Source organism: Clavelina lepadiformis, chromosome 3 (assembly GCF_947623445.1).
Source record: "Clavelina lepadiformis chromosome 3, kaClaLepa1.1, whole genome shotgun sequence".
In the NCBI taxonomy this organism is placed as follows: Eukaryota; Metazoa; Chordata; class Ascidiacea; order Aplousobranchia; family Clavelinidae; genus Clavelina; species Clavelina lepadiformis.
Genome location: NC_135242.1, coordinates 25611539 through 25634251, shown reverse-complemented (window position 1 = coordinate 25634251; position 22713 = coordinate 25611539). Strand labels below are relative to the sequence as shown.

Here is a 22713-nt window from a genome sequence, read left to right as displayed (position 1 = left end):
CGTTTCGATCAGCTGTCGTTCGATAAAGTGTCGTTCGATAAAGTGTCTTTCGATAAAGTGTCATAGTACCGCCTTAACCACTCGGCCACGACAATTGTGCTTAATGTTCAACGCAAATAGATAAAATCGCACTTTTTTCGAATCACTTATGAAAACATGATTTTAAATCCGCATTGTAGGCAAGATTCGAACATACGCGGGCAGAGCCCAACAAATTTCTAATCTGTCGTCTCAACCACTCGGCCACGACAACTGTGCTTAATGTTCAATGCAAATAGATAAAATCGCACTGTCGCAAATCACTTATGGAAGCGTGATTTTAATTCCACGTTGTCGGCGGGATTCGAACCTACGGCGGCAAGGCCCAACAGATTTCAAGTCTGTCGCCTTAACCACTCGGCCACGACAACTGTGCTTAATCGTAGTCGAGCGTAGTCTTGCGTAGTCTTGCGTAGTTGAGCGTAGTTGAGCGTAGTCTTGCGCAGTCGAGCGTAGTCGAGCGTAGTCGAGCGTAGTCGAGCGTAGTCGAGCGTAGTCGAGCGTAGTCGAGCGTAGTCGAGCGTAGTCTTGCGTAGTTTTGCGTAGACTAGCGTAGTCGAGCGTAGTCGAGCGTAGTCGAGCGTAGTCGAGCGTAGTCGAGCGTAGTCGAGCGTAGTCGAGCGTAATCGAACGTAGTCGAGCGTAGTTGAGCGTAGTCGAGCGTAATCGAGCGTAGTCGAGCGTAGTCGAGCGTAGTCGAGCGTAGTCTAGCGCAATCTAGCGCAGTCTAGCGTAGTCATGGAGACGAAACAGCACTTTTCGCAAATCACTTATGGAAGCATGATTTCAATAGTCGAGCGTAGTAGGGCATAGTCGGGCGTAATCTTGCGTAGTCTTGCGTAGTCTTGCGTGGTCGAACGTAGTTGAGCGTAGTCGAGCGTAGTCGGGCGTAGTCGGGCGTAGTCGGGCGTAGTCGGGCGTAGTCGGGCGTAGTCGGGCGTAGTCTGGCGTAGTCGGGCCTAGTCGGGCGTAGTCGGGCTTAGTCGGGCGTAGTCGGGCGTAGTCGGGCGTAGTCGGGCGTAGTCGGGCGTAGTCGGGAGTAGTCTTGCGTAGTCTTGCGTAGTCGGGCGTAGTCGGGAGTAGTCTTGCGTAGTCGTGCGTAGTCGTGTAGTGGCCTGGGAGCCACTTTTAATACCAATATACCATTCGTGGGAAAGTATTCGCCAGTTATTTATTGAAGTATTGTTTATTGATGAAACTGCAATTGTCGCTTAATATTTGGAAACCTTCTCTAAATAACGTTATGTGAAAGCGCCGTTTAGTACGTTACCAGGTGATTTCATAACATCGCATTGCCCAACGCTTATTTTATCGTTTGCGATTTCTGACATATTTGTGTATATTGTGTTGAATACTTCCGTTCACATCGCTCCGCTTTATAAACTCGAGCTGATGCGCGAGTAACCGCGCAGACAGAGATATTGAATCTTACCAACGTATTACATTGGTCGTGTTAATTGTAATCTGTTAGACTTGTTTTAAATGGTAAATGCTAAGTTTGTGACTGTGTAATAATCGGAACCTGTACAGTTCCTACAATAAAGGATTGTTTCTGATAAACTGTATCTGTTAATCGTAAGAGCTTTCGGCTAGTAAACCGTTAGGTTAGAGAATTCTAACCGCACGCAACCACGGAGTCAGATCATTAATTCGGCAGGTAAATTAAGTCCGAATATCATAAGTTAAGACTGATAAACAGTGCAGCACCCCCTGCAGTCGAGCGTAGTCGAGCGTAGTCGAACGTATTCGATCGTAGTCTAGCGCAATCTAGCGCAGTCTAGCGTAGTCATGGAGACGAAACAGCACTTTTCGCAAATCACTTATGGAAGCATGATTTCAATTCCGCGTTGTCGGCAGGATTCGAACATACGCGTGCAGAGCCCAACAAATTTCTAATCTGTCGTCTCAACCACTCGGCCACGACAACTGTGCTTAATGTTCAATGCAAATAGATAAAATCGTACTGTCGCAAATCACTTATGGAAGCGTGATTTTAATTCCACGTTGTCGGCGGGATTCGATCATACGCGGGCAGAGCCCAACAGATTTGTAGTCTGTCGCCTTAACCACTCGGCCACGACAACTGTGCTTAATGTGCAATGCAAATGGATGAAATGGCATTTTTCGCCAATCACTTATGGAAACCTGATTTCAATTTAAGAAGTCGAGCGTAGTCGAACGTAGTCGGGAGTAGTCGGGCGTAGTCGGGCGTAGTCAAGCGTAGTTGGGCGTAGTCGGGCGTAGTCGGGCGTAGTCGGGCGTAGTCGGGCGTAGTCGGGCGTAGTCGGGCGTAGTCGAGTGTAGTCGGGCGTAGTCGGGAGTAGTCGGGCGTAGTCGGGCGTAGTCGGGCGTAGTCGTGCGTAGTCGAGCGTAGTCGATCGTAGTCGAGCGTAGTCGAGCGTAGTCTTGCGTAGTCTTGCGTAGTCTTGCGTAGTCTTGCGTAGTCTTGCGTGGTCGACCGTAGTCTTGCGTGGTCGAGCGTAGTCGAGCGTAGTCGAGCGTAGTCTTGCGTAGTTTTGCGTAGTCGAGCGTAGTCGAGCGTAGTCAAGCGTAGTCTTGCGTAGTCGAGCGAAGTCGAGCAAAGTCGAGCGTAGTCAAGCGTAGTTGAGCGTAGTCTAGCGTAGTCGAGCGTAGTCGAGCGTAGTCGAGCGTAGTCTTGCGTAGTCTTGCGTAGTCTTGCGTGGTTTTGCGTGGTCTTGCGTGGTCTTGCGTGGTCTTGCGTGGTCGAGCGTGGTCGAGCGTGGTCGAGCGTAGTCGAGCATGGTCGAGCGTAGTCGAGCGTGGTCGAGCGTAGTCGAGCGTGGTCGAGCGTAGTTGAGCGTAGTTGAGCGTAGTTTTGCGTAGTCTTGCGTGGTCGAACGTAGTCTTGCGTGGTCGAACGTAGTCTTGCGTAGTCGGGCGTAGTCGGGCGTAGTCGGGCGTAGTCGGGCGTAGTCGGGCGTAGTCGTGCGTAGTCGGGCGTAGTCGGGCGTAGTCGGGCGTAGTCGGGCGTAGTCGGGCGAAGTCGGGCGTAGTCGGGCGTAGTCGGGCGTAGTCGGGCGGAGTCGGGCGGAGTCGGGCGTAGTCGGGCGTAGTCTTGCGTGGTCTTGCGTGGTCTTGCGTGGTCGAGCGTAGTCGAGCGTAGTCGAGCGTAGTCTTGCGTAGTCTTGCGTAGTCTTGCGTAGTCTTGCGTGGTTTTGCGTGGTCTTGCGTGGTCTTGCGTGGTCGAGCGTGGTCGAGCGTGGTCGAGCGTAGTCGTACATGGTCGAGCGTAGTCGAGCGTGGTCGAGCGTAGTCGAGCGTGGTCGAGCGTAGTCGAGCGTAGTTGAGCGTAGTCTTGCGTAGTCTTGCGTGGTCGAACGTAGTCTTGCGTGGTCGAACGTAGTTTTGCGTGGTCGAACGTAGTCTTGCGTAGTCGGGCGTAGTCGGGCGTAGTCGGGCGTAGTCGGGCGTAGTCGGGCGTAGTCGGGCGTAGTCGGGCGTAGTCGGGCGTAGTCGGGCGTAGTCGGGCGTAGTCGGGCGTGGTCTTGCGTGGTCGAGCGTAGTCGAGCGTAGTCTTGCGTATTATTGCGTAGTCTTGCGTAGTATTGCGTAGTTTTGCGTGGTCGAACGTAGTCGAGCGTAGTCGGGCGTAGTCGGGCGTAGTCGGGCGTAGTCGGGCGTAGTCGAGCGTAGTCGAGCGTAGTCGAGCGCAATCTAGCGCAGTCTAGCGTAGTCATGCAGACGAAACAGCACTTTTCTGGAACCATTTATGAAAACATGATTTCAATTCCGCGTTGTCGGCAGGATTCGAACATACGCGTGCAGAGCCCAACAAATTTGTAGTCTGTAGTCTTAACCACTCGGCCACGACAACTGTGCTTAATGTTCAATGCAATTAAATAAAGTCGCACTTTCCGCGAATCACTTATGTAAGCATGATTTCAATTCCGCGTTGTCGGCAGGATTCGAACATACGCGGGCAGAGCCCAACAGATCTGTAGTCTGTCGCCTTAACCATTCGGCTACGACAACTGTGCTTAATGTGCAATGCAAATAGATAAAATCGCACTTTTCTCGAATCACTTATGAAAACATGATTTCAATTCCGCATTGTCGGCAAGATTCGAACCTACGCGGGCAAAGCCCAGGAGATTTCTAATCTGTCGCCTTAACCACTCGGCCACGACAACTGTGCTTAATGTTCAATGCAAATGGATCAAATGGCATTTTTCTCGAATCACTTATGGAAGCATGATTTCAATTCCACGTTGTCGGCAGGATTCGAACCTACGCGAACCTCGGACCTCGAATCTTGGGTTACGGTTAGGGTTAGGTGTGAAATCGCCCTTAAAATTGAGGGTTAGTATCGTAGGAAATGGTGTCTGGACAAGTTCTCTATGGTGGAATTGTTCTCTACCGACTAAATTAAATACAATACCGGTTTCGAAATTTTCAGGGTTAGGACTTAATGACCGGTCGCATCTAGCAAAATGACTCCATTTAATTGAAAGGTTAGGGTTACGGGTGAAATCGCTTTTAAAATTGAGGGTTAGCATCGTAGGAAATGGTGTCTGGACAAGTTCTTTATGGTGGAATTGTTGTCTACCAAATAAATTAAATACAATACCGGTTTCTAAATCTTCAGGGTTAGGACTTATTGACCAGCGGCATATGGCAAAATGACTCCATTTCATAAAGGGGTTAGGGTTAGGGGTGAAATCGCTTTTAAAATTGAGAGTTAGCATCGTAGGAAATGGTGTCTGGACAAGTTCTCTATGGTGGAATTGTTCTCTACCAAATAAATTAAATACAATACCGGTTTCTAAATCTTCAGGGTTAGGACTTATTGACCACCGGCATTTGGCAAAATGACTCCATTTCATAGAGGGGTTAGGGTTAGGGTGAAAGTGCGCATTAAAGTTGAGGTTTTACATCGTAGGAAGGAGCGTATGGAAAAGTTGTTCATCGTGAAGCTGTTCTTTACGATCTAAAATAAATACAATACCGGTTTCTAAATTTGTAGGGTTAGAACCTAATGTCCGGTCGAATCTGGCAAAATGACTCCAATTAATTGAGTGGCTAGGGTTAGAGGTGAAAGCGCCCTTAACATTGAGGGTTAGTATCGTAGGAAATGGTGTCTGGACAAGTTCTGTATGGTGGAATTGTTCTCTACCAACTAAATTAAATACAATAATGGTTTCCAAATTTTCAGGGTTAGGACTTAATGACCGGTCGCATCTGGCAAAATGACTCCATTTAATTGAAGGGTTAGGGTTAGAGTGAAAGCGCGCATTAAAGTTGAGGTTTTGCATCGTAGGAAGGAGCGTATGGAAAAGTTGTTCATCGTGGAGCTGTTCTTTACGATCTAAAATAAATACAATACCGGTTTCTAAATTTGTAGGGTTAGAACCTAATGTCCGGTCGCATCTGGCAAAATGACTCCATTTCATAAAGGGGTTAGGGTTAGGGGTAAAATCGCTTTTAAAATTGAGAGTTAGCATCGTAGGAAATGGTGTCTGGAAAAGTTCTGTATGGTGGAAATGTTCTCTACCGAATAAATTAAATACAATATCGGTTTCTAAATTTTCAGGGTTAGGACTTAATGACCGGGAGCATCTGGCAAAATGACTCCATTTAATTGAGGGGTTAGGGTTAGGGGAGAAATCGCTTTTAAAATTTAGGTTTTGCATCGTAGGAAATGGTGTCTGGAAAAGTTCTCTATGGTGGAATTGTTCTCTACCAAATAAATTAAATAAAATACCGGTTTCCAAAATTTCAAGCTTAGGACTTAATGACCGGTTGCATCTGGCAAAATGACTCCATTTCATAGAGGGGTTAGGGTTAGGGGTGAAATCGCTTTTAAAATTGAGGGTTAGCATCGTAGGAAATGGTGTCTGGACAAGTTCTTTATGGTGGAATTGTTGTCTACCAAATAAATTAAATACAATACCGGTTTCTAAATCTTCAGTGTTAAGACTTATTGACAAGCAGCATCTGGCAAAATGACTCCATTTTATAGAGGGGTTAGGCTTTTGGGTGAAAGCGCGCATTAAATTTGAGGTTTTGCATCGTAGGAAGGAGCGTATGGAAAAGTTGTTCATCGTGAAGCTGTTCTTTACGATCTAAAATAAAGACAATACCGGTTTCTAAATTTGTAGGGTTAGAACCTAATGTCCGGTCGCATCTGGCAAAATGACTCCAATTAATTGAGGGGTTAGGGTTAGGGGTGAAATCGCTTTTAAATTTGAGGGTTAGCATCGTAGGAAATGGTGTCTGGACAAGTTCTGTATGGTGGAATTGTTCTCTACCAACTAAATTAAATACAATACCGGTTTCTAAATCTTCAGGGTTAGGACTTATTGACCAGCGGCATCTGGCAAAATGACTCCATTTCATAGAGGGGTTAGGGTTAGGGTGAAAGCGCGCATTAAAGTTGGGGTTTTGCATCGTAGGAAGGAGCGTATGGTAAAGTTGTTCATCGTGAAGCTGTTTTTTACGATCTAAAAAAATACAAAATAAATACATTTAACTACACACAGTATTTTTTCATCGCTAAAACATATTTGCAATTCGACAAATGCTTATTATTCACACTAAATAGGCCTATATAACATGTTAAGAATTCAGAACAAAGAACACTTGATAACTAGGCTATTTCAACATCTTGGGCAGGTAAATGAATTTACTGAGTACATACAATACAATTACATGCACATTTATTTTAATTAATTTATTTATTAACCTTTGTCCTACTGCGTGGGTACAATTGTAACCTTTCCAATTTTAAATTAAGGCAGTCTTTTTTCTAGAAACCTGAGGGACCTGAAATTTCCTGACATCTCTACATCTTTGTGTTAGATTATGCAGAGTAAATTTCGGCAAAAAATCTTTACACGTTACCGAGATAGAGGATCGAGTTGTTTTTACACCCTTAAGAGGCGGCATGGGTACAATTGTACCCTTACACATTTTGTATCGAAATGACGCCGGAATACATAACACAAAGACAATTTTTCGAATGTTGAGTGAAACAGATTACAGAAATGATTTATTTGGTACAGAAATATGAAAGAAAACTTAATCAAGGTGGTTTTAGTCCGTTTCACAAGTAATGCACTTTGTTCTTGTTACTCAGTGTTCGTCGCAAACAGGCTGAACGCAAACCACGCAGCTTTTCCTGGTCTTTCGTCGTTTTTGTTTCTGGTGTCTGCCACATAGCAGTTACCAACAATCGGTGTAGCTCCATTACTTCCATGGGGTTCTTTGGAGTTAGTTGCTGGAGTTAGTTCGCCTTCTGGCGGTGTCGCAGTGTGCGTCCTAGAACCATTTCCACTGCATCTCGAAGGAAACGGTTTCTCATCACCATCCGGTTGGCAAAGCGAGCTTTCCCTGAAGGCATACATAGCTGTTTCGCAAGATCTTTCAGAAACTCTCTCCGTTGGTCCTTTTTTTAGAACTCTTGGTTGTGCTCCCTGTAGATGATAAACGACGCTAAGCCTGTGAAGTCGATCATAAAAATGCCAAAGGCCAACGCAATGTCCGTCGTTTACATTTCACTCACCCAGCATTTTGTCCATCGTGTCCAACCCACCTTTGGTTTTGACATAAGACTTGATTATCTAGGCCCTAGGGTTTGCTTGATTGCGTCGCTTCGACTTCTCCAGTCATGTGCATGGATGATAGAAGAGCACAACCGATTTTTTTTTCTTTGGCACATATGAACAGACTCTTGCATCTTGATGGTAGACGAAATTGGTCGAGTAAACAGCCCTTTTCTTGGCAGGCTGCATGTTGCTAGGCAAAAACCTTTTGTTTTTTCTGACTGTTCCAACTAAAGTCATGTCCCATGTGTTCATTACATTAGCTAGCTGTGCCTCTAAAGAAAGTATCGATGGTGACATTTCTTCCAGAGCCTTTATACAAACAAGCCAGGTTCGGAACTGCTCGCTCACCAATATTTACTTGTCTGGGACCATCTACTGGTTTACCAGTATAAATCTGACCATGTAGCGGGTGGGAGTTTGATGCATCACGAGCCCAGAAATCCTTGATGCCATATTTAGCCAGTTTTGATGGTATATAATTATATACTGTGTAAATTTAGTATGTCCTCGATATGGAAACAATTGTTCATCTATGGTGATGCATTTATGTGGTTTGTAGGCTCTCTCCAAATTTTTATTCAGCATGAGCCAAATATCTCGTATTGGTGCAGCTTTATCTTTTTACACATGCTCTGCACGTGTATTTTCGTTGTCAAATTTAATAAATCTGAGCATCATCTTGAAGCGATCTCGAAACATAGCTGCACGTACAAGAGGCAAAGCATCTACTTTCCACATATCTTCCAGATTATCTTTGTTATTTCTGCGTACACCAGCAACAATAAGGATGCCAATAAATGCTAAAGAATCTATGCTAAATTTCGAATCGGTGAAATACCATGCAATATCAGCGGAAATTTATGGGAGTTGAGGACAGGGGCATAATGAGCTGTTTTTCTGAGTATAATCGAGGTCACAAAGATAACATATCATATAGCGTTGTTCAATGTCTACGTGGCCTAACAACACGTGTGATACTTCTGTAGAGCACAGTATTTAAACATTCGGACCATTAAATACGGCACACCGTACAAAAAGTATAACTAATTTGGGAATTTCAATATAAAATGTATGTGGGTACAATTGTACCCATACCGCCCTTTAGCGGTGTAAAATTATGCAGTAGGACAAAGGTTAAATAAATATTTCCAAACCAGTAAAAGCTGTTTTAAATTTGGCCAAAAATGTCCAAATATGTCAAAATGTTTCGAAATATTTCCAAACCAGTTCAAACCGGTTTACATTTGCCCAAATATGTTCAAATGTTTCCAAATATTTTCAAACCGGTTAAAGCTGTTTTAAATTTGGCCAAAAATGTCCAAATATGTCAAAATGTTTCCAAATATTTCCAAACCTGTTCAAACCGGTTTACATTTGCCCAAATATGTTCAAATATTTCAAAATGTTTCGAAATATTTCCAAACCGGTTAAAGCTGTTTGAAATTTGGCCAAAAATGTCCAAATTTGTCGAAATATTTCTAAATATATACAAACCAGTTCAAACCGGTTTACATTTGCCCAAATATGTTCAAATATTTCAAAATGTTTCGAAATATTTCCAAACCGGTTAAAGCTGTTTTACATTTTCCCAAATATGTTCAAATATGTCAAAATGTTTCGAAATATTTCCAAACCGGTTAAAGCTGTTTGAAATTTGGCCAAAAATGTCCAAATTTGTCGAAATATTTCTAAATATATACAAACCAGTTCAAACCGGTTTACATTTGCCCAAATATGTTCAAATATTTCAAAATGTTTCGAAATATTTCCAAACCGGTTAAAGCTGTTTTACATTTTCCCAAATATGTTCAAATATGTCAAAATGTTTCGAAATATTTCCAAACCGGTTAAAGCTGTTTTCAATTTGGCCAAAAATGTTCAAATATGTCAAAATGTTTCCAAATATTTCCAAACCAGTTCAAACCGGTTTACATTTGCCCAAATATGTTCAAATGTTTCGAAATATTTTCAAACCCGTTAAAGCTGTTTTAAATTTGGCCAAAAATGTCCAAATATGTCAAAATGTTTCCAAATATTTCCAAACCTGTTCAACCCGGTTTACATTTGCCCAAATATGTTCAAATATTTTAAAATGTTTCGAAATATTTCCAAACCGGTTAAAGCTGTTTGAAATTTGGCCAAAAATGTCCAAATTTGTCAAAATATTTCTAAATATATACAAACCAGTTCAAACCGGTTTACATTTGCCCAAATATGTTCAAATATTTCAAAATGTTTCAAAATATTTCCAAACAGGTTAAAGCTGTTTTACATTTTCCCAAATATGTTCAAATATGTCAAAATGTTTCAAAATATTTCCAAACCTTTGCTCAATCTCTCAAGAAACCATCTACTCCAAACGAAGAAAAAGAAAAAAATGTGAAAAATGGAGCGTAAAGTTAATTCACAATGGGATACAGGAAAACGTACTGATCGAAAACGTTATCAACTTTAAGGTGGTGAGTTTAGAACTGAAGAAATTTGCTAAATACCATTGCTAAATTTGCCATTTGCGAAATAGGGTTAACAAATTGCTACTGAGTGAAACCATTTGCTAAATAGAGTTAACATGTGGCTACTGACTTTAACCATTTGCTAAATAAGGTTAACAAATTGCTACTGAGTGAAACCATTTGCTAAATAGGGTTAACGAATTGCTACTGAGTGTAACCATTTGCTAAATAGGGTTAACAAATGGCTACTCATGTATGTAGGGTCAACAAATGGCTATATAGCAAATGGTTACACTCAGTAGCCATTTGTAAATAGCAAAAGGTTACCATCGGTAACCAAATGTTAACACTGCTTAACAAATGGTTATAGACTTTAACCATTTGCTAAATAGGGTTAACAAATTGCTACTGAGTTTAACCATTTGCTAAATAGGGTTAACAAATTGCTACTGAGTGAAACCATTTGCTAAATAGGGTTAACAAATTACTACTGAGTGAATCCATTTGCTAAATAGGGTTAACAAATGGCTACTGATTGTAACCATTTGCTAAATAGGGTTAACAAATGCCTACTGAGTGTAACCATTTTATAAATAAGGTTAGGATTAGTTATAATTAGCACGGGTACAAACGTAAGTTTTATAAGTTATAATTCGCACGGGTACAAATATGCACGAAGTAACTATTACCAAATGTATCTCGCAACGTTGCGGGTATTAAATTGCACGAAGTAACAATTACCAAATGTATCTCGCAACGTATACGGGTATTAAATTGCACGAAGTAAAAATTACCAAATGTATCTCGCATCGTATACGGGTACAAATTGCCAAAAAGTATGGTATCTGGAAAATGGCTACGCATTTTGTAGCCATTTCCAGATTAACTTGCAAATCACTACTCCAAATTAGAAATTTAACTGGGCAACTCGCAAAAGGCTATTGTATTGCACAGCGTTTAACTTTTGCAATTTTAATTTTGTGTATAGTAAAGAAACATATTACAATAATTTTGATTAAAAAGGTGTTTTAGGTAAAGAACCGCAAGATGAAGCCAGACAAGTCTATTTTTTGAATTTCGATTCATCTGCGTCAAGTGGTGAAAGCGTTTTATTGCAGTAAAATATTGTGTTTGCTGTTTTAAATTTGAGAAAATTAACTTTTTCTCAAACGCGTAAAAACGCTGTGTGTTAGTGATTGTTGGTAGGCCCAACGTCGAATCGTGTAAGATTGTAGTTAGCGCGCCAACCTAGGTCCGACGAAGATTTTTTGTTGCAATTTGATACCCGTTTATGTCACGAGAGTATTTTTATACACCGTTTTTATATCCATCACGTTATACACCGTTTTTATATCCATCACGTTATACACCGTTTTTATTCGCATTGTATTGTCTTTATGCATGTTCACGATATGTCGTGTTTTACTTGTTTATACTCGTGACGTCTCAGATCGTTAGCCCGAGGGCCCAATTAGTAATGTATTTGGCGTCCCACGGGGATTCCTTAGTCGCGTGGAATTTGTTTTGTGGTAATGTTGCGCTCGGCTGTGTGGTGCTGAGCTAGTGTTAAATCAGTCTACGTTTGGTTTTAATAAAGAGAAGACCTTTGTTTTTATCTAAGGAAGACTCGTAAAAATAAGAGAGCCTGGCTAATTGATTAGCCGTTAAGCGGGGAGCTTTCCTTGTCAGAAAAAGTTAGGTTACATATACATTGAGAGATACATTTGGTAATTATTACTTCGTGAAATTTGATACCGGTACATGTTATGAGATACATTTGGTAATTGTTACTTCGTGCAATTTGATACCCGTATAAGTTGCGAGATACATTTGGTAATTTTTACTTCGTGCAATTTGATACCCGTATACGTTGCGAGACACATTTGGTAATAGTTACTTCGTGCAATTTGATACCCGTATACGTTGCGAGACACATTTGGTAATTGTTACTTCGTGCAATGTGATACCCGTATAAGTTGCGAGATACATTTGGTAATTTTTACTTCGTGCAATTTGATACCCGTATACGTTGCGAGATACATTTGGTAATAGTTACTTCGTGCAATTTGATACCCGTATACGTTGCGAGATACATTTGGTAATAGTTACTTCGTGCATATTTGTACCCGTGCGAATTATAACTTACAAAACTTACGTTTGTACCCGTGCGAATTATAACTTACAAAAAATACGAACGCAATGCGAATGAAATGAATTTTTTGCTTTGGTACCTCAAGACACTTAGATATATTATTATATATAACAAATATTATTATTATATAAAAGAAATCTATGGCTATACATTGCTGTTTCTGCAGATTACACGTAGAAATTATATATCGAAAAACTAAACCTTGATATTAGGTAATTTAGTGCTGATAATGTTTGATAATTTTTCAGTTTTTCAGAATTGTGTGACGCTGTGTTAATTCACCAAGGAATTGACCAATCGCAAAGACAACGAAATTGTTGCGAAATATTTTATGAGTTTTGTATATGGTAAAAATGGGTTGGCGGTTTTTCAACGTTCTCAGTTAGTGCAATTCAAAACCAGATAGCACGTTGCTCGAGGGCCGACGTTGAGCCGTTAGCTTGCTTCTGGCGGCCCACCAACGATAATTTAATCGCTGAATGGCCAGCGGGCTTATAGGTCGGGTAGAGTCCAATAAAAAATCTTCGTCGGACCTAGGTTGGCGCGCTAACTACGGTACAATATTACCATTTGCTAAATTTGCCATTTGCTAAATAGGGTTAACAAATTGCTACTGAGTGAAACCATTTGCTAAATAGGGTTAACAAATGGCTACTGAGTGTAACCATTTGCTAAATAGGGTTAACAAATTGCTACTGAGTGAAACCATTTGCTAAATAGGGTTAAAAAATGGCTACTGATTGTAATCATTTGCCAAATAGGGTTAACAAATGCCTACTGAGTGTAACCATTTTATAAATGAAGTTAAGGTTAGTTATAATTAGCACGGGTACAAACGTAAGTTTTGTAAATTCGCACGGGTACAAATATGCACGAAGTAACTATTACCAAATGTATCTCGCAACGTATACGGGTATTAAATTGCACGAAGTAAAAATTACCAAATGTATCTCGCATCGTATACGGGTACAAATTGCTAACAAGTATGGTATCTGGAAAATTGCTACGCATTTTGTAGCCATTTCCAGATTAACTTGCAAATCACTACTCCAAATTAGAAATTTAACTGGGCAACTCGCAAAAGGCTATTGTATTGCACAGCGTTTAACTTTTGCAATTTCAATTTTGTGGATAGTAAAGAAACAAATTGCAATAATTTTGATTAAAAAAGTGTTTTAGGTAAAGAACCGCAAGATGAAGCCAGACAAGTTTATTTTTTGAATTGCGATTCATCTGCGTCAAGTGGTGAAAGCGTTTTATTGCAGTAAAATATTGTGTTTGCTGTTTCAAATTTGAGAAAATTAACTTTTTCTCAAACGCGTAAAAACGCTGTGTGTTAGTGATTGTTGGTAGGCCCAACGTCGAATCGTGTAATATTGTAGTTAGCGCGCCAACCTAGGTCCGACGAAGATTTTTTGTTGGACTCTACCCGACCTATAAGCCCGCTGGCCATTCAGCGGTTAAATTATCGTTGGTGGGCCGCCAGAAGCAAGCTAACGGCTCAACATCGGCCCTCGAGCAACGTGCTATCTGGTTTTGAATTGCACTAACTGAGAACGTTGAAAAACTGCTAACCCATTTTTACCATATACAAAACTCATAAAATGTTTCGCAACAATTTCGTTGTCTTTGCGATTGGTCAATTCCTTGGTGAATTAACACAGCGTCACACAATTCTGAAAAACTGAAAAATTATCAAACATTATCAGCACTAAATTACCTAATATCAAGGTTTAGTTTTTCGATGTTTATTTTCTACGTGTAATCTGCAGAAACATCAATGTATAGCCATAGATTTCTTTTATACAATAATAATATTTGTTATATATAATAATATATCTAAGTGTCTTGAGGTACCAAAGCAAAAAATTCATTTCATTCGCATTGCGTTCGTATTTTTTTGTAAGTTATAATTCGCACGGGTACAAATATGCACGAAGTAACTATTACCAAATGTATCTCGCAACGTATACGGGTATTAAATTGCACGAAGTAAAAATTACCAAATGTACCTCGCAACGTATGCGGGTATCAAATTGCACGAAGTAACAATTACCAAATGTGTCTCGCAACGTATACGGGTATCAAATTGCACGAAGTAACTATTACCAAATGTATCTCGCAACGTATACGGGTATCAAATTGCACGAAGTAAAAATTACCAAATGTATCTCGCAACGTATACGGGTATCAAATTGCACGAAGTAACAATTACCAAATGTGTCTCGCAACGTATACGGGTATCAAATTGCACGAATTAACTATTACCAAATGTATCTCGCAACGTATACGGGTATCAAATTGCACGAAGTAACAATTACCAAATGTATCTCGCAACGTATACGGGTATCAAATTGCACGAAGTAAAAATTACCAAATGTATCTCGCAATGTATACGGGAATCAAATTGCAACAAAAAATCTTCGTCGGACCTACGTTAGCGCGCTAACTACAATCTTACACGATTCGACGTTGGGCCTACCAACAATCACTAACACACAGCGTTTTTACGCGTTTGAGAAAAAGTTAATTTTCTCAAATTTAAAACAGCAAACACAATATTTTACTGCAATAAAACGCTTTCACCACTTGACGCAGATGAATCGAAATTCAAAAAATAGACTTGTCTGGCTTCATCTTGCGGTTCTTTACCTAAAACACCTTTTTAATCAAAATTATTGTAATATGTTTCTTTACTCTCCACAAAATTAAAATTGCAAAAGTTAAACGCTGTGCAATACAATAGCCTTTTGCGAGTTGCCCAGATAAATTTCTAATTTGGAGTAGTGATTTGCAAGTTAATCTGGAAATGGTTACAAAATGCGTAGCCATTTTCCAGATACCATACTTGTTAGCAATTTGTACCCGTATACGATGCGAGATACATTTGGTAATAGTTACTTCGTGCATATTTGTACCCGTGCGAATTATAACTAACCCTAACCTTATTTATAAAATGGTTACACTCAGTAGGCAAATGTAACCCCTATTTAGAAAATGGTTACACTCAGTAGCCATTTGTTTACCCTATTTAGAAAATGGTTACACTCAGTAGCAATTTGTTATCCCTATTTAGCAAATGGTTAAACTCAGCAGCAATTGGTTAACCCTATTTAGCAAATGTTTAATGTCTATAACCATTTGTTAAGCAGTGTTAACATTTGGTTACCGATGGTAACCTTTTGCTATTTACAAATAGCTACTGAGTGTAACCATTTGCTATATAGCCATTTGTTGACCCTACATACATGAGTAGCCATTTGTTAACCCTATTTAGCAAATGGTTACACTCAGTAGCCATTTGTTAACCGTATTTAGCAAATGTTTAATGTCTGTAGCCATTTGTTAACCCTATTTAGCAAATGGTTTCACTCAGTAGCCATTTGTTAACCCTATTTAGCAAATGGTTACAATCAGTAGCCATTTGTTAACGCTATTTAGCAAATGTTTAATGTCTATAACCATTTGTTAACCCTATTTAGCAAATGGTTACACTCAGTAGCCACATGTTAACTCTATTTAGCAAATGGTTTCACTCAGTAGCAATTTGTTAACCCTATTTAGCAAATGGCAAATTTCGCAATGGTATTTAGCAAATTTCTTCAGTTCTAAAATCACAACCTTAAAGTTGATAACGTTTTCGATCAGTACGTTTTCCTGTATCCCATTGTGAATTAACTTTACGCTCCATTTTTCTCATTTCTTTCTTCTTCTTCTTCGTTTGGAGTAGATGGTTTCTTGAGAGAGTGAGCAAAAAACCTCATATTGTAGGGCAGGTGTTTGTTAGCCAGTTGACCAGGTTTTCATCCATTGTTGTCAGACTACGGTTCCCACAAGGATGGCGGTATGTCGGACAAGATGTTATGACGTGGTCTGCAGTCTGGTCTGCAGTCCAAAGCGACTCGTTGCGGCTTCGGCTTCACCAACCCGTGTTTACATTCGCGATAAAAATTGCAAATTAACTTTCGTCTCAAATGCACCAAGTCAGGCAATGGCGCCCATTGCCGGATGCCCTGGATGGTCAACCTGCGTTTGCACAAGACTTGCATTTCTTACTTGGTACTTGTCGTTTTTTTAGCTTTCACGCAACAATAAGCATTTTTCTAAAGTAAACCCGACCTCTATGTGACGTAATGACATGTAATAGAACCTATTATCATGTAAGAAACAAATGACTATGTCCCAAACTTGTCACGCCAAGTCACTTCGTCGGAATGAAAAGTGTTATCGTCTAAGATTTATTAAAATTTTAATGCTTGGTGTTCGTTAATAAATAGCAACTAATTGCCAGTTAATGACCATAAATAATGGTTGTTATTTTCCAGCCCCCCATTTCATTAAATTCTTCGACGGCGGCATGTCTTTGAACAAAGTTTATTCGTTTTTTACCGAGATCTCCGTCGAGGATAAATCAGAGGTACATTAAATTACTTCATATAATAGGCAGCAATTTAAAATTGGCGGGAAAGTTAAATTAATGTTTTCCCTACAGCAAGTTTACACGCGCATCGGTCAAGTTTGCAAGCACGACGGTGGATGGCGCAATTTGAGGAATAAGTTCTCGTAATTCTTCAAAGCGAGACTGAACTGCTCGTTGCCAGGACAACCGCCGTTCTACTTCAACGAGCTTAGTGACGTCACTGAGCTGGTGACGTTGGACAAGTTGTACAAGGTCGGGAAGACAAAGATGGTTTTCGCTCTCATGAACACGCCCAGGTGGGTTAGCATGGGGCTGAATATTCACAAACCTCGAACTAGTATGAAGGCACCCGGCAGCATAACCCAAGCTTGACCACACCACATTGAATTCTCGCTCCTCCTCGCAGCAACAGCATCCCTGCATCGGCCATTTGCGCATTCTCTCTGCCGGACATTGAAGCTTCCATGAACGGCGCATTTTATGAGAAATTCGCCGATGCAAAGACCAGTGCACAATACTGGGCTCAGCAGGACAACTACTCCGAACCTCACCTGGCCAGGTACATCATACATTATTATGACGTCTCATAAAAGTCGTTTTTGACGTAATATTTGATCATCGTGCTATGCACAAGGGTTAGTAATTATGACGTATTTTTTCATTTCCAGCTGTGCAAGCGATCCAAGCAAATTATCTGTCCGCAGTCTCAACTTCATGCGTATGCATCCCATAATGTACCAGAGCGTCAACGCATGGGATCTCCATAACAACGTGACGCAACCACACAACGCGATTCCTCTTTATTCGAGAACAAACTCCGGGTAAGTGACGATAATTTAAGAATAATAGCACCACCAACTGGTCCCGTAGACTCGTAGAGCTTCTGTTTATTTGAGATATTTTTTTATAATGACATTGATTTAAACCAGTGGTTCTTAACCTTTTTTCCCCCAGCGCCCCTTTTCAGAGGTTTCCATAGTCTGCCGCCCACCATAATGAAAGGGCTGTGTTAAAAATTATAAATGTTTAGCGAAAAGACCGGCTTAATCACAAATCCGGTTGCCTTGTATTTGAGACAAGCGATATTATTTAATAAACAGAAATAATAAGAGAATGGTTGATACACAAAAATACACATTAATAAAGCAGGAAAAATGTATTTAATGACTACCTTGGGCCTGGTGATAACTTGCCAACTTAAGTATATCAGGTTCAATATTTGATAAAAAGAGTCTCAGATCACCCCTTTTACATATTTGCAATCTATTTCTCTGCTTAGTTAAGAGTTGCAAGACCGAACTGAATCCCTTCTCTACCAGGTATGATGAAGGAAATGCTAACAGTAATAATTTGATTTTTTCCCAAAGATGAGGATATTTAACTTGTTCCTTTGGCCAGAAAGCTTCATAGCCAATCTGCTGGAACAACACTTTACCTTCAAAGTCATTTTGCAAGTCTATAAGTTCTTCAACTAGATTTGGATCAGCATTGTTTGCATCAGCCTGGAATGGATTTACAACCCACTCTGGTATTTTTAATTCTTTGAGATCTTTAAATCTGATCAACAATTCTTCTTTCAATGCTTGAAGATGAGAGGAATAGCAGTCTAGATCAGTGTCTGATAAACATGAATCATCGGTTTGGTTTTCCTTTATGGCTTTTAGGCTAGGAAACTGATTTAAGTCTAGCCTTAGTAAACAATTTTTGTAGAAATCTAATTTTCTAATAAATGCCATTATTATTCCCTTTGCTTTGATGAGACACATTTTGGTTCCTTGCAATTTAATGTTGACCTCATTTAATTTCTTGAAAATATCAGACATATGCGTTTTGTAAATTCTGTTGATTAAAAAGTTATAAAATGTTTGTTATTTTAATTTGCAGCTTATGAAAAGAAAAAAGAAAACAATTCCGAAGAACTTCAATGCTGCAGAGCCTGGTTATATTGAAACTCGAAAGAAGGCAATGAAATCGTTAGTACAAGGTTTTAGGTAAGAGTTTTCACTTTTTCTTTCACTCTGTTCTTGACACAATTTCGTACAGATTTTTTCATTAAACTGTGTGCCAGTTAGCAGAAGAAAAAGGTGAAAATGTTTATTTTGCAGATCAGTTCAAGAAGGCCGCAATTATTCAAATAAAAACAAAGACCTACAGCGGTCTAATTTCGGTCAAAACACAATCGAAAGTATGGGCGAGGTTGGCCAGGAATTAAATCTTGCCTATAAGCAGGGTTGCCATACCGTCCTTATTTCTAAGATTTGTCCTTATTTTAAAGGCCTGTGTCTTAGAAAATATGTTTGTCCTGTTTTCTAAGAAATGTCCTTATTTTCACTTTCGTCCTTATTTTTAGGGCAGAGGTGGGCACTTTTGTCCTTATTTTGGGCATTTTGTCACCTTTACGATACCATTTTGTACCAAAGAGATACCAAAATTATGAACATGCAGATAGTGTCTTGTTTTTTTTTTTTTTTTTTTTAGGAACATTGGTTGCTTTCTCTTGTTGTGCACTGTTTAAGGTGGTATTCCTCGTTCATTTTCTAGTCGTCCTTATTTTTGAGTTGAGACTGATGGCAACCCTGTCTATAAGTAAGCCCTTTAAAGTTAGCATTCAGATTGTTTGTTTTTATGTATACAGACCGAATTTGAGTTAAATTCTTATTTTATTTGACAATGTTTAAATTACTTGATAAGTTGTTTCATGTCTGCCGTTTTAAGAACCTCAGCGACTCAATGGCCGAGGGCGTGGCTGCCGGAGAAATAGTGGCCTAAGTAATGCTAGAACGCATCGACAGTTAGTCTGTGAGTAACATGGCTTGAACTTATGCAAGATTTTAAAAATTACCATGCTCTATGTAAACTGTGATGACTTAAAATGCTTTGTTTTATGATGAAAGCGAAAAGAAAAGTATCGAAAAGGAAACGGAAGAAGAGATGGAAGAGGCAGCAGGGCAAGAAGTGTTCTCAACATACAAAGATTTTAAATGTCTAGCCAATAGGAAAAACAAAATACCGATTGAACGACCGATTGAAATTTTGTCATACTTCGGCCAATAATTCCTTTACGAAATAAACCAGAGCAAACTATAAATGCTTAGTTCGTGAGTTTTGCGATTGTTGCAAGCATAAGTGCTGGTTTGGTAGCTGGAAGCGTCTAGTTTGTTTTAAAAATTTGCAGTTAGCTTTTCTCGAATCCTCGCTCAACACAACAAGATTAAGGCTTAATCACATTACTAAACTTATTCCCAAACTTCAGTTGAATAGTTTGTATAATTTTAAACACTGTGAATCTGATTAATATCGGTTTTAATATTCTTCATTATTACTTCAAACAAACACTAAAATTTACAGCAATATTATTATTTATATAAAAAGGATTTTAAGAACCAATTAGCAATGAAAGCGCATCACTCTATATTTCTCATCGACTTAAGGAATTGTTCACAGAGTTATTACGATCTATATATTCTCATTCATTGAAAATTAAAACTTAAGAAACAGAATTCCAACTTGAGGCGCAATGCGTTTATCAATAACAGGAAATGATTTGGACTTTTAAACTCGAAGTTTTACAGGTCAGGTGATAATTTCAATTTGGAAATTTTCAATAAAAGGAAACAAATGTCAACATTGTCTATTTTTACGTTAACAATGTTGTTAATACGAGGTCAATCGTGCAGTTAATTATTTTTACAAATTAATTTGTCAATCACATATAGGCAGGGTTGCCATCAGTCTCAACTCAAAAATAAGGACGACTAGAAAACGAACGAGGAATACCACCTTAAACAGTGCACAACAGGAGAAAGCAACCAATGTTCCTAAAAAAAAAAACAAAAAAAAAACAAGACACTATCTGCATGTTCATAATTTTGGTATCTCTTTGGTACAAAATGGTATCGTAAAGGTGACAAAATGCCCAAAATAAGGACAAAAGTGCCCACCTCCGCCCTAAAAATAAGAACGAAAGTGAAAATAAGGACATTTCTTAGAAAAAAGGACAAACATATTTTCTAAGACACAGGCCTTTAAAATAAGGACAAATCTTAGAAATAAGGACGGTATGGCAACCCTGCATATAGGGGTTATTTCGAATTCGACAAGTTCATAATGCAATGTAAATAACATGTTTACAAAATAGGATGACAGGTATGGGGTTATCTAAGTACAATAAGTTCAAAGGTGCAAGGTAGATAGCATGTTCACGGGACTGATTGTCAATCAATTATTCTTCGATAAGTCTGCAGTTATACCGTGAACTGAGATTGAACTTATGGCAAGTATGACGTTATGTAATAGCGCGGTAAATAGCAGAAATATAATTATAACGACACAACTTGGAAGACAATGGAAACAGCGTCAGGGAGAGTAGCAAATTGTTAACTCTCCCTGAAAAAAACGTCTGAAAAAAAACAAAAAAACAAATGTATACGAAGTTGCACATCGTGAAATGTATTTACCAATGCGCACGGGTAGAACATTTGTCAAAAGGTATGGTCTCTAATAGTTAGCTACGCAGTTTATAGCAATTTGTAAAATCGTAGTAGCCATTTGCCACATTAAATACCGAATCACTACACATACAGTACAGAGCAATTTGCCAGGTCAATTTCACAAAAGGCTACATGACTGACAATGTGCTACACATTGTCAAAGACCTTCGCCCTAACCGAATCTTCTTTATTTTAGGGTGTAGGGCAGGGGTGGCCAACCAGTCAGAGACTAAGAGCCTGTGATAATATTATGAATTAATGTAATATAAGATTGTGTACGACATAGAATTCTCATCTATCGAATCAGCGAAGCATAACACTGCGTGACGTAATCGATTGCTTCCCTGTTATTGTGCGTGCAGTACGAGTTATCACTAGGGCAAGTTTTTGTTGCACTAAAAACGTGAGAAAGTTGCACTTAATTTTAACAAAAATTGCAGTAAAAAGTTGCATTTATGCACAAGTTTTTAAAAGCATTAGGGTATGAGATACTCGAAAGGATCCATTGTATAACCCAACAGTTTAAGATTTGCAGGGTGTCTGCTTTTTCCGTTTCTTTCTTCGCTATACAATCGATCATGCATACATTTTTATGTTCTTTAGGTTTGAAACCTACATGACAGGATTTCGCTGTCAGCTCCTGTAGAGCTGTCAAATTTGGTACTTTTCCATTTCACAGACGGCCTGGCGAGACCGGCGAAAATAACATTTTTTGCCGGTACGCAACAAGAAAATAACGCAATGCGGAAATAATTTTCCGCAAAAAGCTAAACAGCAAAGCGTTAAACCACCTCTCCCCTCCCCCCAAAACAAGTCAAATACCCCACCCCAAACCCCCTAGGTCTGCAACTAACTAAGCTATCTCAACAAAAATTGACCTCGAAAGACTAGACACAACCTGTTTCCGTTTGTGCGGGCTTGGCCAAAAGCCAAGTCATACTTCCACTTCTAATTTAGTTCGGGCACTGTCGTGCTTGGCTGGGGTTGTTAAACTTCTAACTTGCAAGCCAAATGTTGCGTCATAGATAACATTGAGATGCAGCTAATCCAACACATAGCTCTTTGTTATGCAAAGCAAAGAGAATAGAAACATACTAGAAAAAGTTTTATAGCATGTTTTTTAAATCACTCCTTTACATTTTGCACAATATTTAATAAAAGTTGCAGTAAAAAGTTGCATGAAAAATAGAAAAAAGTTGCAAAAAGTTGCAATATAAAATTCCTACAAACAGCTTAAAACATCATACTACATAAATTCTGAGTATTTACGAAGCTGCTGGAAGCTGTAAAAAAAAGTTGCAAAAGTTGCAAAAACTTGCCCTAGTTATCACTTATCAGTCTCTTCTTGCTATTACGTTCAACGCCGCAACATGTCTTTATGCTGTTGCTGTCACAATGTTTTATCTTGATGTATTCGTTCAAAGAAGCTTCAATATAATCAGAATATACAGTTGTCAAGGTGTAGGCTACAATTAATTCTAAGATTAAGAAAAGCAGAACAACGACCTTGAGGCTCATTTATCATCGAGGGTAATAAAAATTTCAACCGACAAACGTTGTAGTGATTTGGTCGCCCTTACAGGATAAGGTACGA

The 22713-nt window shown here is 39.4% G+C and overlaps 1 long non-coding RNA gene and 4 other non-coding genes across 5 annotated transcripts; 1 reads left to right on the top strand and 4 right to left on the bottom strand.

The window, feature by feature from the left end:
- Nucleotides 1–328: 328 nt before the first annotated feature.
- On the bottom strand, nt 329–410 carry Trnas-uga (transfer RNA serine (anticodon UGA)). The gene has a single exon. It is a non-coding gene; the product is annotated as a tRNA-Ser (tRNA).
- Nucleotides 411–2041: 1631 nt separating this feature from the next.
- On the bottom strand, nt 2042–2123 carry Trnac-aca (transfer RNA cysteine (anticodon ACA)). The gene has a single exon. It is a non-coding gene; the product is annotated as a tRNA-Cys (tRNA).
- Nucleotides 2124–3792: 1669 nt separating this feature from the next.
- On the bottom strand, nt 3793–3874 carry Trnac-aca (transfer RNA cysteine (anticodon ACA)). Its single transcript has one exon. It is a non-coding gene; the product is annotated as a tRNA-Cys (tRNA).
- Nucleotides 3875–3950: 76 nt separating this feature from the next.
- On the bottom strand, nt 3951–4032 carry Trnac-aca (transfer RNA cysteine (anticodon ACA)). Its single transcript has one exon. It is a non-coding gene; the product is annotated as a tRNA-Cys (tRNA).
- Nucleotides 4033–15851: 11819 nt separating this feature from the next.
- On the top strand, nt 15852–16783 carry LOC143450403 (uncharacterized). Its single transcript, XR_013114692.1, has 3 exons — nt 15852–16268; nt 16535–16626; nt 16702–16783. It is a non-coding gene; the product is annotated as an uncharacterized LOC143450403 (long non-coding RNA).
- Nucleotides 16784–22713: the final 5930 nt, after the last annotated feature.